The 17,856-nt window shown below is 44.5% G+C and overlaps 1 protein-coding gene across 2 annotated transcripts in view; it reads left to right on the top strand.

Moving 5' to 3' along the window:
- Nucleotides 1-17,856, top strand: part of MOCS3 (molybdenum cofactor synthesis 3) — an 851,577-nt gene that overhangs the window by 536,885 nt on the left and 296,836 nt on the right. The window lies entirely within an intron of this gene.

The raw sequence follows: 17,856 nt of genomic DNA, 5'->3' as shown, positions 1-17,856 counted from the left end.
AGCCAAAAGAAGTCACAAAGACTGACCTCTCTCTAGCGCTGGGAGTCCAGGGCACCTGCCTGTAGCCCTTGGTAAGATCAATAGTGGTAAGATACTTAGCCTCACCCAGCTGCTGTAGGGCTTCATCTGTCCTAGGCATGGGGTATGCATCTAACTCTCTGTGACTATTTAATTTCCTGTAGTGCACACAGAACCTGGTGCTGTCATCCTTCTTTGGTACCAGCACCACTGGGGAGGCCCAGAGACTACTGGACTCCTGGATTACCCCTAGTTCCAACATTTCCTGTATCTCCTCCCTCAGAGTCTGTTTGACCCTCTCAAGCACCCTATAAAGGGCCTGTGCAATAGGCCTTTGGGTTCCTTTATCTACATGGTGTTGCATCAGGTGAGTGCATCCTGGTTTCCCAGTGAACATGTCCTCAAACGCCTGTAACACTGCTCGGATTTCTCGAACCTGGGTAGGGGATAGCTGCTGGGACATTGCTACCCCTTCCACTGAGGTGTCAGTCTGAGCCTGACTGAGGAGATCATTCACCAGATCCCCCTCAGCCCCCTCCGGCCATCCACTGCAGGTACTCAGCACAAGGGCCTCCCTATCATGGTGAGGTTTCATCATGTTAACATGGTACAACTTGTGCCTCTGCCTCCTGCCTAGCATTTCTACCATGTAATTAACATCAGTGACCTTCCTTACCACCTTGTAGGGTCCCCTGCAGCTTGTTGTGTCTGACAGGAATAAGAACCATTACCTGCTACCCTACAGCATACTCTCTAGCTCTAGCATTCCTGTCATACCAGATTTTTTTCTGCTGTTGGGCTTCTGCCAGGTTCTCCTGGGCCAAGCCTCTGAATTCCCTGAGCCTTGTCCTGAGGTTTAGGACATATGCCACAACAGACTCCTTGTGGGATTCTCACTCACCCTCCCACTCATCACAAATCAAATCTAAAGGTCTTCTCACCCAATGTCAGTACAGCAACTCAAAGAGTGAAAAACCTGTGGATTCCTGGGGCACCTCTCTGTAAGCAAACAGCAGATGGCGCAAATATTTGTCCCATTCCCTCTTAAACTGGTCTGCGAATGCCTGCAGCATCATCTTGAGTGTAGAGTTTAACCTCTCAACAAGACCATTTATCTAGGGATGGTAGGGGGTGGTCTTTAGGTGCTTCACCCCCACAGTACTTCCACAGACAAGCCAGCAGGTCTGACGTGAAATTGGCACCTCTGTCGATCAGTATTTCTTTTGGAAAACCTACCTGCTGAAAATCTCTAACAAAGCATTTGCCACATTTTCTGCCTCAGTGGAGGACAATGCCACTGCCTCAGGGTATCTGGTGGCATAATCTACTACCACCACTAGGATAAACTTCTTCCCTGTGGAACTTGGGGTACTCAGAGGCCCCAAAATATCTATAGCTACACTCTGAAATGGCTACTCAGTCACAGGCAAATGCATCAAAGGAGCTTTCATCTTATCTCCTGCCTTGCCTACCTTTTGGCACTGCTTACAGGTCCTGCAGTACCCTGTTACATGTCTATAAATCCCAGGACAATAAAAGTTCTGCATAGTATGTCTCTTTGTACGTTTTATGCCCATATGACCTGCAAAGGGAATATCATGGGCTGTGGCTAGAAGTGCCAGATGGTAGGCTCTGGGCACTACCAACTACTGTATTCTCTCACCCTCTAGCCCTCCCTCAGGGTCCACTCTGTATACAGTAACTCTCTTTTTGTCCCAGTATACAGATTCCCCCTTCCCTTGAGAATCAGGTGCCTCACTAGGTACCTCCTTCAAGCCTTGTAATGTAGGGTCTGAGAGCTGAGCTTGTCTTAAACACTCTCTTTGTAACCCTTCCCAGCTCCCCTTCCACAGGAAGTCTGGCATCCTCTGGCAGAGGTTCCTCACCGTCAGCCTGGGTACTACTACTCACCTCTACCTTTGCAGTCACTCTGTCCAAGGGAACATCAGTATCCACAAACAGCTGTGGTTCACCCAAAGTCTCACTGCTACAGGGTAGCTCCCTCCCTGAAGTAACCACCTCACCAGTTCTGGCTGCAAGTGTGTAGTCTGTCTGGGTCTCTCCCAGGCTACCAGACCCACATGCTTGTCTCCAAGTCTGACTGCATGTAACTGCATGCACACATGGTACTGCATTGTCAAAATCATTCCCTAGCAAGACATCTGCATAGATATCCTCAAACACACCTACTTGCTGGCTTCCTTTCTGCCCTCACAGTCAATGTGAACCCTAACCAAAGGTATTTGGAATGGGGTCCCTCCTAAAGCTCTGACTGGAGTAGACTGTCCAAGCAAGTATTAAGTCTCTTTAACCATTGCAGGCTTCACAAGGGTTATGTCAGATGCTGTCTCTCTCTCTCTCTCTTAGGAGTGGCCTCTTTCCCATCCACTAAGATAGGATATAACCTCTTGTGGTATTTTTTACCCTTGTTGTCTGAAGACAACTTACTGCTGGCATTTTGTCATTCCCACATACTGGCTGCCCGACTTTTTGTTCCCCACCTTGCCTTCATGGACATGTGTATGCTACATGGCCCAACTGGTTGCATTTAAAACATTTAACCCTTGGTTCTGGATGTGTACCTGTACTAGTGGCTTCCCCTGCTGCTGGCAGACTCTGTTGGTTCTCTTAAACCCATGAGCAGCACTGGTTGTCACTTTCCTGTGCAGTGATGCTCTGCTTGCTGTGTATAGGTCTTCCTTCTTCCCCAACTCATCTGCAGTATTGCATTGTCTATCACCTAACCAGATTCTCATGTCCTCAAGCAAAGTGCTAAGGGCTTGTTCCCTCACCAAAAGGTCTGCTAGCCCTTCAAAAGTGGTGAACTGACATCCACTCACCCACATATGAAAGTAAGTGTTTACTTCAGCAGTATATTCACACATACTTTCATCTGCCTTGCGTCTATGCTCACAAATCTTAAAACATTCTAAAAGGCAGTTTTTACAGTATTATAAATTAAGCAATCAGTATCGGACAATTTAGAGAGAGCAGCTATAGCTTTACTATGGAGTAAGGAGGTCAGGAATCATACCCTGAGCCCTTGGTCAACATTATACTGTTTACATACTCTTTCAAACATATGGATGAAGCTATCAAAATTATCCCCCTCTGTAAATTGTGGAAGAAATTTACTGACCTTTGTTTCTTGTGGGGTTTGGTTATTCCCTTCCCCATTACCTCCATGACCCTTGTGAAGAGTCAGCATCTGCTTTTCATGTTGCCTCTGCCTCTTGTTCTCCACAGCTTCCAGACATTATAGTTTCTTTGCTGCTTCTACTTACAAACGCTTGGCCTCTAGTTCGTCTCTTTAACTCCAGATGGATTTTTAAGTCCTCTATGGAAAGGTTGAACTGTCCATTTTCTAAGAGTGGTACATCTCCAGCCTGGTTGTCCTCTTGACTGCTGATCTGTGATGCAGCTGTGCCCAAGGCTACAGTAATTTCTGCCTTAGTCAGGTTGGCATGCACCAGTCATTTAGCCTGTCACATTTCAGCCAACTGTCTCCTTGTCAGCTTGCCGTACTCCTCTGCTAACATGCTTGCCTAATCTCCCTGACTAATTAGGCTAACAAAAATAAAATGATTGTGATATGAAGCTTTGAATGTTCACTGTGTGGCTGATTGGGAGTACAAACACCTTCCTTAGTGACCACTGTTTATGGGCTACAGGAATTCAGTATCCATATCACTGAATCCTAATATGTAGATCACCACTACAAGCCAATTAATCTGTGATGTGGATATCCCACCACTGCCACCAGTTAATATATGATGCCCCTACAATGGTGCAGTAATAAAGGAGCGTCAATCCTCACCACTGGCAGCAGTGGGTAACGTACACACTGGGAGGATAAGTACACACAGAGTAAAGTGCAATTTCCCTTAAGAGCACACGGAGATCGCAGTCATTCTGGGGCTGGTTTTTCCCTCTTTCTCCATATCCCCGATGGCACAGCTGTAAGGTTGAGTTCTCAGCTGGGGGCAAACCAAGATCTCCAGTGCCCTCTCTGTCCAACCAGTGCTTCGTGTCCATGCCCAAGTAGCTGTCACACACACTGTTTGAGATTTGATCTACACACACAGACACACAGACACACACACACACACACACACACACACAAACACACACACACACACACACACACACACACACACACACACACACACACACACACGGGAAAGGCTGGCACAGGTTTACTAGCTATGCCGTCTTCTGCCCAGACTTGAAGGTAGTATCCACTGCTGCCAGACACTACTTATCAGCTGCTTTGAGGCCCTTAGCAAAGGGTATCCAATCTTGCTGTGTAATGTTACTGTTAATCCAAATGCTAGTCTGACCAAGAGCAAGGGTATTTAGGAATGGCCTATATAGTGTTACCAGGAAGATACTCAAGTACTCTAAGAGCATAAGTATCTCTAAACAGACCAGCAACAATTAAAATGTTTAAATATATGTAATAACAAATAATAAAAGAACAAGACAATAGTCAGTAAGTAATCAGTTACAGCACAGTTCAAAATCACAGGAAATATGTAAAATAACATTGCATGACAATCTCAAATACATAACGAAAACATCTAAGCTACACTTAGATATATTCCTATCTGAATCTAAAAGCGTTACTATACCCTAAAAGTTTACTTACAGAACAACAAGCAGGCAGAAGTGGTAGTGAGTGGATGTTGTCAGGTCAAAGACAAATGCAAAATGCACTGTCCCTCTCTGAGAGAGTTCTTTAATATCAAATGTTACTGCTGGGTTAGCTTGGATGACATCACTTTTGTCACCTGACTTCAGTTCCCAAGCTAAAACCCCCTTTGTCATTAACTTAGAGTTTTAGCATCTATCTGTGAAAACTACATAGTTCTTAGATGCTTGCAGATCCTGGAAGTCATAAAACAATGTACATCTTAAACTGGTAGTTAGTTCTCTTTCAAGACAATACAAAAAACTTCTAGCTGTAGACATTGTGTCTGCTATTGCACTGAAACTGAGAGATAGAGCAGAATTATTTACAAAATTCCAGATAGCTGGGCTGGCATTATTTCCTGTGTCACACCTTGTATAGATGCAAATGCCTAAAACTTATTTTTTCCATAGACATCAGTGAGTAAAACCCAGCTGAGCACTAAGCAGCATTGCCCCACTTTTCATCCCTGATCTTCTATAGAATAAGTCCCCTTTATAACAGGTTCATAGGTAGGTACTAGGCTATTGGCCCTAGGGCCTATATGAGTCTAGCCAAAGGTACCCTGGCTTTTGCCACCCAAGAAAATTATATTCCTGTGCCACTGTCGAGCAGAGCCACAGAAGTGATCCCCGGGGTGAATTTCCTATCTCCCATCCAATCATCAAGATTTTTCTTGAACAGTGCTAATGAGGAGCTTTATTTAATATAGATAGGTAGTTTGTTCCAGAGTATGAGAAGTCTCTGGGACAGGAATCTATCCCTCCAGCATGTTCTGTTTATTGTGGTGACGAGGTTTAGGTCCCTAGAGCATGTAGCTCATAGGGATTGGGATTTCTTTAAGTGGAGCATGTCTAAAAGCTCTGGGTTTGACATAGCTTTGTGTGTTAGGCAGAGATCGCCTCTGAGTAGGCGATATGCAATGGAGTAAAGCTGCAGTTTTTTGAGGCGGTCTGCATAGGGCATCTCTTTGAGGCCGGTAATCCTCTTTGTGAGGTATTTCTGTGGCCTTTCCAGTTGTTGTAGATGTCTTGTGAGGTACATACCAAAAGGGGCATTGTACTCTATAATGGGTCTAATGAGTGACGAGTAGAGGGGAACAATGACCTCTTTTTTCCTGGATGAGAAATCTTTTGTGATGAGGTGTGCCACATAGTAGGATTTCCTGACTACTGTGGTGATGTGATTATCAAAGGAGAGACTACTGTCCACCTGTGTCCCAAGGTCTCTTATCACACTTTCGGTTTTTAATAGACTACCACCTATGTGGTAGTTCATGGGTACTGAGTTTTTACCAAAAGGAATGACAATGCACTTTTTGGCATTGAGCTTGAGGCCATGGCTTTGACACCAGGCATCTGTCTCAGCAAGACCCTTTTGTAGGATATCCACATATTTTGGAGTTTTGATTATGGCTCCTAGTTTGCAGTCATCTGCGAACTTCATTAGCCAAAGACCTTCTGTGTTGGCCTGTACTTCAGAGAAGTAGATACCAAACAGGAGAGGACCCAGGACTGAACCCTGTGGTACTCCACTTGTCACTGGTCTGAAGCTGGATTTGGAGTCTGCCACTTTCACAGTGTGGGTTTTGTCAGCGAGCCAGTTGGCAACCCATCTTGTGACATAGGGATTTATACCTAGTTTAGTGAGTTTATCTATAATTCCAGAGTGGGGGATGGAGTCAGAAGCCTTGGCGAGATCTAGATAGGCTGTGTGAACCACCTTACCCTCATCAATGGCTTTGGTGACTGCTTCAAAGAAATCTATCAGGTTTAGGAGACATGATCTGCCTTTTACAAACCCGAACTGGTTGGGGTCCTGAGTTTGGAGATTACCAATGTCATTGTTTATAAGTTCCATGATGATAAGCTCCATAGCCTTGCAGACCAGGCTCATCAGGCTAATGGGGCGGTAGTTTCCGGGGTCTGTGGTGGCTCCCCCTTTGTGGAGTGGGATAACTGTCGCTGTGCACCATTCAGTGGGCACATAACCTGAGATAAGGCTATGATTGAACATGGTACTTAGGTGGGGTGCCAGTTCATTGTGTAGTTCATGTAGAACACAGCCTGGGATGTCGTCAGGTCCCATGGATGCTGTGTTCTTGGCTTTGGATAGTGTGTTTTTTACCTGTGCAGCCGTGATTACAGGAACTTTGCATTCATCTGGTATAGAGATGGGCCCTTTAGGGGATGACAGAGGGGTAAAGTTAGCACTGAACCTATCTGCCAGGATGTTGGCAATATCAGTTGGTTCTGTATATTTAGTGCCATTGCGCTGTAACTCAGAGCAGATCTGAGTGTTGCCATTGAGATTCTTGATATAGCTATAGAATGCTTTGTGGTGGTCTTTAGAGTCAGTGGCGATTTTGTTTTCATAACTAGCTTTGGAGGATTTTATGAGGGATCTCAGCTTCTTACTGAAGCTGACCAGGGAGTTTCTCCAATCATGGGATTTTACTCTTTTTTGCAACAGTTTCTTTCTTCTGTTGTAGAGTTTGTTTATGGCAGGGGACCACCAGATTGGCTTGCTTTTTTTGGAGGATAGCATCTTGGTTCTGTTAGGGATTGCACGATCCATGCACTCATGTAAGTGCTTATAAAGTGCATTTGTGTAGGATTCAGCAGTCATACCTCTATTGTCCGTCAGCATGGGTGTCATGAAGTTTGCCACTTCTGTCTTAAGAAGCGTGAAGTTCCCTTTGGAGAAATTTTTTACTGTGGTTTCCCTAATGGGTGGTGCGGGAGGGATGTGGATGTCTAGGGTGATTAGCTTATGGTCGGATCTGACCAACGAGGAATTGACCTCTGGTGTGGAGCACCAGTTGCTCATGTTGGTAATAACCAGGTCTAGGATATTGCTGCCTCTGGTGGGGGTGTGGATAAGTTGATCCATGGCATTGGAATTTATGAATTCCAGAAAACGTTGAGCACAAGAGTTGGTACATGAGTAGTTTTCCGAGTTAATGGTAGGGTAGTTGAAATCGCCCATTATTAGGGTGTTAGGTTGTACCCTAATATTTTCCAGTGTGTATTAAGAAATGAGGAGTGGGAATCCTGGGGCATGGTGGGGGATCTGTAGCAAGCTACAATTTGGATTGCGGTCTTGCCCAGAGTTAGTTGCACTTGGATAATCTCGGATGCATTATGCTGAGCAACTAGCCTGGAGGTGTGGATATGCTTAATGAATATGGACATGCCTCCGCCTTTAGTGTTTCGGTCCAGGTTAGGTGGCCGAAAGGTGTAGTATGCATTATAGCCTGGTAATGCAGGGGTACTCTCTGGAGCCTTGAACCAGGTCCCTGTCACTGCACAGATGTCGATGTTCTCCATTTTAAGGAGTGCCTCGAGAGAGTGCATTTTGAGGTTTAGACTTCTAGCATTGAGTTGCAATACCCTCAGATTCTTCTTGCCTGTACCTGTTAGGGTGGTGAATTTGTCATTTGAACCTTGCCTAAAAAAGGCACTATAGGGGTGGCTAGAGCCTTAGCCAGTATCTGGAATCCCAGGGGCACAGGTGCAGGCCATCTCTGGCAAAGCATCGTGGCTTATCAGTCATGTCATCCCAGGCAGACAGATACTGGATCCCCTTAGAATGACATCAGAAGCTTAGCCAATTGTTGAAGTCAATCATTTTGTCCTTGTACTGTGGTATCATTCTGGGTGATGGCAGGATGCTACTCAGGGCTAGGGTCATACCTGCCTGGGCTACAAGATCGAACAGCTCCTCCATGTCCCTTTTCATGTAGTCCAAGGAGGTACATCTCAGGTCATTCACACCAACATGGACAATGACAGAGTCATATTTGTACTTGTTGTGGAGTGACCTGAGTGCATGCGTTATGTGGCGGATCCTGGCACCCGACAGGCAGCTGACAGTAACTTTCTCCTTGTTTAGCCTGGTGAGTGGAACATCAGTGTGCCTGATTATAGAGTCACCTATGACTAGAGTGTTGGGTACGTTGTTGTGCCTTATGGGCTGTGGTTGAGTGGCACACTGAATTTGTGGGCTATGTGTCATTTGGGTTGTGTTGAGGGGTGGAGGTTGCTTGTGTTTCTGCTTTGGAGGTCCCTGTTGCTTGGGCAGGTTTGTACTGAGAACCTTCGCGAATGTAGGTGTGTGTTTTGTGTTTTTGTGTGTGTGTTTTGGTGGTGTAGGTTTTGAGGGACTATGTGCTGAGTGTGGTGTGGTGCAAGTGTTTACCTTCTCCTCTTGACTGTCTAGTCCAGTCTTGGGTGAAGAGAGCTTTGCTTCCAGTTTGGCTATATAAGTGCATCTCTCACAGGTTGTAGTGTTGGGTGGTAGGAGGAGAGGGTTGTCTGTGTACATGAGGCAATTACTGCATTGCCCCAAGATGCCTAGATTCATCAGGTAGACAGGAGAAAACACCGGGGTCTGACCCTTAGACATGCCTGGATAGGTGCTAATTTGTTAAGTACTAGAAACTTGTTTTCCTCTAGACAGTGAGGAAAGTTAAGTGCTGTCGTAATTTGTAGCTTATTTAGTGCTTACAATAAGTTCTGAACAAGAGCTGAAACAAAATTAAGCTAGAAGGCTTCCCTCCAACACATTAAGGCTTGGGCCTAGAGGCCTACAAATAGTCCTAGATACCGCAAATCTACATCCAGGCTAGACTACCCACAGGAAAGGCAGGAAACAAGCTTAGAAAAAGTTTTTCTTTTTTTTTTTTTTTTTTTTTTAGTGGAAAGAGAGAAAGGAGTAGCAGAAACTAAGCTGATTGGTCTTCTCAAATGTTCACCTTGTACTGGGTAGAATGAGGTAATGACACTAGACTGGGAGGAGGGTCCCAGATCAAATTTACACTAGGGGCGGGCAACTGCAAAGCCACCAAACTGCAGAAATGTTTCTCACAGCTGAAAAGCAGCAGTGAGCCTTTAAATGAAAGTTTTAAACAGCTAAAGGAGCCTCTAATCCCAGAGCACTAGTTGATATAATTTGCCCTCTCACAAATTAGTACTTAAAATTACCTGCTACTATGGACAGTCAGTTTCCCAACATTTCTCCAGCCAGTCTGATTGATATGGACTTCCTGAGGCAATGTAGCAATTGCTTCATGTATGCTGGCAACAACTTGCTCCTAAAACAAATACAGTACGTGAGAGATGTAACTATGCCATGAAACTAGAATCAGTCCTCTCATGTAATAATAACAGATGTCAAACAGGCTGTCAACACACACACCTCTCCATTCACACAAGATGAGGTCAAGTCACATAAACCCACATACGTACAGGTACTCACTAAGTACCTAGCAAAAAATACAGAAACCTCCCAGGCAAAAACAACGTACACATAGTAGTACACAAACAGAATCCACCACTACACATAACACATACATCAGTGTCTCAACGGTTAAGCCCCTAGGCAAAACACCTCAAAACCTAATGTTGTAGTCTGCAAACTATAGCCTGCAAAGTGATGATATAAAAAGTGCCAAAGCCCCTGCTAATACAGCCAACAATGACTCATATGCATAAGAGTACACAAATGCCCTAAATAGCCACTTAAACAAATGTATTGACTCAGCTGTACCTGACAGGACTAAAATCAGGTCAGGTCCTCCCAAAAAAAAAAAAAAAAACAAGCCACCCTGGTGGACTGAGTTGTATAACAAAAGACAGAAACTGATATCTGAGAACAAGAGGGGACTTAGTCAACAGAAGAATACCCTCCACAGCTTGAACAAGCAAATCCGATATCTTTTAAAGTCATTTAAGGCTAATTACAAGACTAAATTAGCATCCCTAGCTAAAGACAGCCGTAATGCGTTCTTTAGCTATGTCTGAAACCTAAAAAGGAATGTCGAGCTGTTTGCCAAACTTATAGTAGAGGGTACCACTCACACCGAACCGGAGGAAACTGCCAACCTACTAGCTGACAGATTTGGCAGTAACTTCACCCCCCTGTCCCCACCAGCCATACCCCAAAGCATTCCTGCCACCAGTCCTGTACCGAGTATTTCCAAAGACCAGATCATACAAGCGGTCTCTAAGGCCAAAAACATAGTCTTTATGAGGGCAGATAGTATACCAGGTTGCTTTCTAAGCAATCTGAAACAAGACCTAGCAGAACTACATGACACTTGTAACCATAGCCTGAGCACTGGCTTTGTTCCAGCAGAGTGGAGAACAGCAAATGTAATCCCCTTGCACAAAGGGGGTCCATCAGCCATCCCAGAAAACTGTGACCCATAAGCCTAACCAGCCTTATCTGCAAGGCCGTGGAAAGAATCATGATGGATCTTATCAACAAGGACACAGGTGACCTTCAAACTCTTAACCCAACCCAGTTTGGTTTCGTCAAGGGTAGAGCTTGCTTATTAAACCTGGTGGACTTCTTTAAGAATGTCAGCAAAGTCCTGGATAAGGATAAAGCTATACATACTGCCTATCTTGATTTAGCCAAGGCTTTTGGCACAATCCCCACTCAGGGATGATTGAGAAACTCTTCCAGCTGGGGATTAACCCGTACGTCACTAGAAGGGTAGCCAACTGGCTCACTGAAAAAACGCAAACTGTCAAAGTTGAGGAATTCACCTCCACCAGTAGACCAGTTACCAGTGGGGGTACTACAAGGATCTGTGCTGGGCCCTGTACTGTTTGGAATCTATTTCTCTGAGGTCCATGAGAAAGTAGATGGCCTGTGGCATACCATGTTTGCAGATGACTGCAAACTGGGCGCAGTCATTGAGTCCCCAGTAATGTAAACATATTATAGAAGGGGCTGAAGCAGACAAATGATTTATGCCAAAGTCATGGACTAAAACTAAACACAACAAAATGCCTCATTATCCCCTTTGGCAAACAGTTAGTCCCTGCTAATTATGATATAGGTAGCACCTCTCTTAGCTCAAACCCAGTGTTGTGAGACTTGGGAACACAGATTGGTCGCAATCTAAACTTCGATCGCCATGTGTCCACAGTGGTAAGGAAAACCTTCCACATTGTACATCTCATAAATAAAGGGCATTGCATCCAAGACTAAGGAGGTTATAACTCTGCTGCACTTAACCCTTATCAGACCATTAATTGAGCACAGTGCTCCCTTCTGTTTGTATCTCACTAGACACTTGCAGCAACTGGAGAGACCACAGAGGTTTCTAACCAAGAGAATCCAGGGCCTACAAAACGTGACTTGCATGAAAAGACTGAAAGCTCTGTCATTGTAGGCTGTGTTATGCAGGCCGCTGAGAGGTGACCTGTGCCTGCCCTAAAGAGCAGTCTGTAACTCTGCCCTAATGGAAGTGCTGCATATGTGCAAATCAAATGGGACAAGAGTCACTCACTCCAGGGATCTCAGCCTAGCCTGTGACATTAGCAAAACATGTCGGAGAGACAGATATATCTCCTAGAGACTGCTACTCCTCTGGAATAAACTCACACTTCCCTTGAAGCAGAGCTCCTCAATGACCCTATTTAAGTGCAATCTTGACAGTTGGATGGGTGACCATAAATTCACCCTGGGGGTGGCACCTATGTCTCTCATGGAAAGGGGTAGTTGGTGCTGATCATAGAATCGCTGTGCTAAAAACGACAGTCTAACTATGATCAGTTAGGGTGCATGTTTTTTTTTATATGGCTAGGCTTGTAATGGCCCTAGGGCCATTAACCTAATAACCTCCTGTATTAATGATCCAGCAGTATGGTTTCATGCCAGGAAACAGCACTACAGATGTGATGTTTGCTCTGAGAGTGTTGATGGAGAAGTACAGAGAAGGTCAGAAGGAGTTGCATTGTGTCTTTGTGGACTTAAAGAAAGCATTTGACAGGGTGCCTGGAGAGGAAGTGTGGTATTGTATGTGGAAGCTGGGAGTGGCAGAGAAGTATGTAAGAGTGGTACAGGATATGTACAAGAGTAGTGTGACAGCGGTGAGATCTGCAGTGAGAGTGACAGATGCATTTAAGGTGGAGGTGGGATTACATCAAGGATTAGCTCTGAGCCCTTTCTTATTTGCAGTGATGATGGATAGGTTGACAGACGAGATCAGACAGGAGTCCCCTTGGACTGTGATGTTTGCAGATGACATTGTGATATGTAGTGAGAGTAGGGAACAGGTTGAGGAGACCCTGGAGAGGTGGAGATATGCTCTAGAGAGGAGAGGAATGAAGGTCAGCAGGACTAAGACAGAATATATGTGTGTGAATGAGAGGGAGGACTGAGGAATGGTGAGGATGCAGGGAGTAGAGCTGGTGAAGGTGGATGAGTTTAAATACTTGGCATCAACAGTTCAGAGTAATGGCAAGTGCGGAAGAGAGGTGAAGAAGAGAGTACAGGCAGGGTGGAGTAGGTGGAGAAGAGTGTCACGAGTGATTTGTGACAGACTAGTACCAGTAAGAGTGAAAGGGAAGATCTACAAGAGGGTAGTGAGACCAGCTATGTTATATGGGTTGGAGACAGTGGCACTGACAAAAAGGCAGGAGTCAGAGCTGGATGTGGCAGAGTTAAAGGTGTTAAGATTTGCACTGGGTGTGATGAGGGTAGACAGGGTTAGGAATAAGTATATTAGAGGGTCAGCCCAGGTTGGACGGTTTGGAGACAAAGCCAGAGAGGTGAGATTGTGTTGGTTTGGACATGTGCTGAGGAGGGATGCTGGGTATTTTGGGAAAAGGATGCTAAGGATGAAGCTGCCAGGTAAGAGGGAAAGAGGAAGGCCTAAGAAAAGGTTTATGGATATGGTGAGAGACGACATGCAGGTGGTTGGTGTGACAGAGCAAGATGCAGAGGACAGGAAGAAATGGAAACAGATGATCCGTTGTGGTGACCCCTAATGGGAACAGCCAAAAAAAAAAAAAAAAGAAAAAAGAAGATACCTATGAACCTAGGTTCAGACATAGTGCACAAAATATGCCTCAGCTGCAAATATGGACATAGCTGTATCATAGCATGTTATGCAGCACTAAAACAAAAAAAAAATCAGACTCTAAACACTCCTCAGAGACAGATATGGAGAAATGTAAATTGAAATGAAAATGTAATAACACACATGATATGATAGTCACATGTAAACGTACTGTAAATTAATGCTGCATGCATGCATGCATGTTGTTGGTCAGGACACATTGCAAACATCAAGTGATCAGAGGTTGATAAGACAAAGTGAGGGTGTAGGCTGAGGATTTAGAAAGGTTGTGAACTTAGGATGAGCATTTTTGTTTTTTTGTGTGTGTGTGTGTGTGTGAGGAGGAGGAAGGCCCCATTTTGTGTTTCATGTAATAAGAATAGCAAAGTGGTAGTCACCCAAAAATGTACATGGATAGCACACAGAAGATAGACATGATGTGTGACAGAACAAGGATGGTCCTGATAGAGTGGGGTGGGAAGGACAGTGACATAGTGCACAAAATATGCCTCAGCTGCAAATATGGACATAGCTGTATCATAGCATGTTATGCAGCACTAAAACAAAAAAAAAAATCAGACTCTAAACACTCCTCAGAGACAGATATGGAGAAATGTAAATTGAAATGAAAATGTAATAACACACATGATATGATAGTCACATGTAAACGTACTGTAAATTAATGCTGTATGCATGCATGCATGTTGTTGGTCAGGACACATTGCAAACATCGTGATCAGAGGTTGATCAGAGGTTGATAAGACAAAGTGAGGGTGTAGGCTGAGGATTTAGAAAGGTTGTGAACTTAGGATGAGCATTTTTGTTTTTTTGTGTGTGTGTATGTGGGGAGGAGGAAGGCCCCATTTTGTGTTTCATGTAATAAGAATAGCAAAGTGGTAGTCACCCAAAAATGTACATGGATAGCACACAGAAGATAGACATGATGTGTGACAGAACAAGGATGGTCCTGATAGAGTGGGGTGGGAAGGACAGTGAAAAGAGGGATAAAGACAGTTGTGAGACAAATATTGTAGGATTTAGAAACAAACAGAAAAGGTAAACATTGCTTTGGTCTGATATACGGCAGTGTTGTTACTGTGAATGGAAAATAGTGTACATGCCATCTATTACCACTGTTCGCAGCTTGATATGCTTTTTGAAAAGCTTTAACTCCACATGTTCTGCTGATCACATTTAAAAAGGGTATGATTAGGCATCTGTGCTAGACTCTGTAAGTATACCAGGCAACAGCACCCTGTACTGCACTTTGGAGATCCTTCAGCACTGAAGGTCCAGGTGCTGCATCAACTCAGAGATGTCCACACAAGCTGAGTTGGAATGACCAAATGAAGCCACCAAATCTAATGAGACTGTCTTGACTATTTATCTATATGAATATCTAACACCTACTTCACTCTGGAGTTAGGCACACCACTGTCCTCCTGTCTTTCTGGGTGATGGGCCAGCTCTTGTCAGGAATTTAAAAGGGAATAAGAATAATCCTTTAGTTCTGTGCACTGGACGTACTGTCAGGCATATGTATGAGTTGTGTTGTAGACACACACACACACACACACACACACACACACACACACACACACACACACAGATGTTCTTCGTTTTTCATTGTAGCAGTCATCACATTTGGGTTATCTGCTTGCAGTAGCCTTCTGCGTTGGTTGCTGTCTCATCTTCCATGACGTCAGGTGGTAGTCAGGGGTGTAAAGCATGCAGCCAATGCGATTACATCAGTCTTTCTTGCCGTGCGGTTCCCGAAGCAGAAGCAGTTCACAAGTGCCAGTCGGCCGACTCCTGAAATTTTTGTTTTCGAGTTTCAGAACCGAAGTCTTCAACTAAAGCTAAGTACTCCATTGGGGAAACTTTTTCTTGCTCTAAACTGATGTCAGTAAAAGTCAATAATTGTATTTCTTGTGGAAAGCAAATACCTCATAAAGATTTTCATTCGTACTGTATTCCTTGCCTAGGCTCTGACCACGACATACCTCGCTGTCAGTTTTGTGCCTTACTTAAACCACAAACTATTCATAGTCGTATATTTTCGCTTCTAACTATTTTGGTACTCGGTTCAATTATGCAGATATGGCTTCGGTAAGCCACCCGACTACTGAGTTTCTGAAAAAACGCAAAGATAAAGACAGAGACAGGCCGCCTATGTCCAAAGCTGCCAACAACGCTTCTCCTAAGCTAGTCACCAGTTTGCCGGTACTCAGTGAGGCGCTTTCGCAGCCCCTGATACCCACTACTTCAGATTCGCAGGCCTCTACTGAGACCCATTCGGAGTTCGGTATGCCGCGAGATGCTTCAACTGTGGAACCTGTGAATGTCTCTACCTTGGATGGGTCTGGAGCTGCTGTGCAGGCACCAGCTTCTGAAAGTGTATTCAGGCCTACTGACTTGCATATTAAACCGACGCCATCTTCTTCTTCAAGGCCTAAAACTCGATCTATGCCTAGAAAACTGATGCCCAGACAGCATGGTCAGGCCTTTATGCCTAAAAAACAAATTATAAAAATGGCTGAAGACCTTATTACTTTAATCAGGGGAAGCCAGCCTTCCCCCTCTATGAGACCTAGGACTGAATATGCTTATGATACTTCTGATCAGGATTCTGAAATTTCTGTTTTCTCTGATGACCAGGATTTACCCTTATCTACCTATGAGGATTCTGATACAGAGGAGTCTTATTCCCTCTGCTTCCCCTCCAGAAGATTCTCTTTTGATGAAACCTTGCATATTCTTAGGGAGCATTTTCCATGGGAAAGCCAGGCTTACACTGATACTAAAAAGTGGCTTAGGAATTTTTTTTACTCCTGCCCCAACACAGGCCTTTAGCTATCCCCCCTGTACTGGACATTGTTGATGATGCCTTTTCGGAATCTAGCTTGGCCCCTGACTCTTTACCTCCTGCTCCCAGAAAACCTGATAGATATTGCAGGGTTCCTGACTCTCACAAGTTCCTTTTTAAAAATCCTACTGTGGATCCTGAGACCATTTCATCGGGACCCAAGGGCATTAAGGCTACTACTGCCAAAAATCCTACCCCCTCTTATAGAAATTCCAGGGCGCTGGATAGATGTGGTAAGAAGGTATACACTTCTGCAACCTTGGCCATTTAGGCCTTAAACTGCCAGTTTCATATGTTAAAGTATCAGCAGCATATTATTGGATTGCATAAACAGAAAATGATGTTGATTCCTGACTGTGATGAAAATAAGGATTTACAGGACTTAATGCATTTTGCTGAACAAGTTGGAAAACATACTTTGCAATGTGGTTTTGATTCACTAGAGGCATCTTGCAGGGCTGCTGTCACTGGGTCTGTACTTAGAAGGCATGTTTGGCTTAAGGAGCAATCTTTGCCAGATCATGTTAAAGCTAAATTGCTGGATGCTCCCTTAAATCAGGACCGCCTGTTTGGCAACAAAGCAGAAGTACTTAAAAAGATGGAGGAAAAAGCTAAATCTATGCAAACTGTTAATTTCCTACAAGTACAGCCTCCAAGATTTAGTAGGCATTGGCCCTCTTTCCTGCCTCTTCCAGGCCTTCTCAGTCCAAACCCAGAACTAGCAGAACACCCAGGCTTCAGTCCCAAGGTACGTACAGGACTAAGCAGTGGGGGGCTCCCACTTCCAAATGTGGGAGTAGACTCCCCCCTATGGTAAACTGTCTCAATTACTTAACTTTAAAACTTCCAAGCCCTTTTCAACTGACTGCTCCTTTAGGGGGAAAGATTGCTGTGCAGGCAAAAAACTGGGAACTCATTACCCAAGACAAATGGGTTTTAAATATAGTTTCCCAAGGATACAGATTTCACTTCCACATGTTACCAACCCAAATCGGTTGGCCAGATCTACCCCCAAATCAGTGGGCAGAGGCTCAAAAGCAAGTACTCTCTGTCTTAAGGGCTATTCAAACTGTCCCAGAAGTGGAAAGGGGGCAAGGTTTCTACTCAAGACTTTTCCTGGTACCCAGAAAGGACAACACATTGCATCCTATCCTAAACACCTTTTTGGTAATCCCAAAATTCAAGATGCTAACTTTTCATTAGTTGCTTCCTATGCTAGGCAAGGATGCCTAGTTGGCAACACTGGATTTAAAGGAAGCCTACCTGCACACTGCACATCCCAATCAGGGAATCTTGCAGAAGATACCTACGCTTCAAAGCAGCTAATGCAGTTCTCTGCATTGCCCTTTGGCTTATCTACTGCACCCTGGGTATTCACAAAGTGCCTAGCTCCAGTCATTGCATTTTGCAGGCAAAGAAATATTC

The sequence above is a fragment of the Protopterus annectens genome, chromosome 1.part1 (assembly GCF_019279795.1).
Source record: "Protopterus annectens isolate FY-2018-M chromosome 1.part1, PAN1.0, whole genome shotgun sequence".
NCBI classification, from domain to species: Eukaryota; Metazoa; Chordata; order Ceratodontiformes; family Protopteridae; genus Protopterus; species Protopterus annectens.
This window is presented reverse-complemented; position numbering and strand designations above follow the sequence as displayed.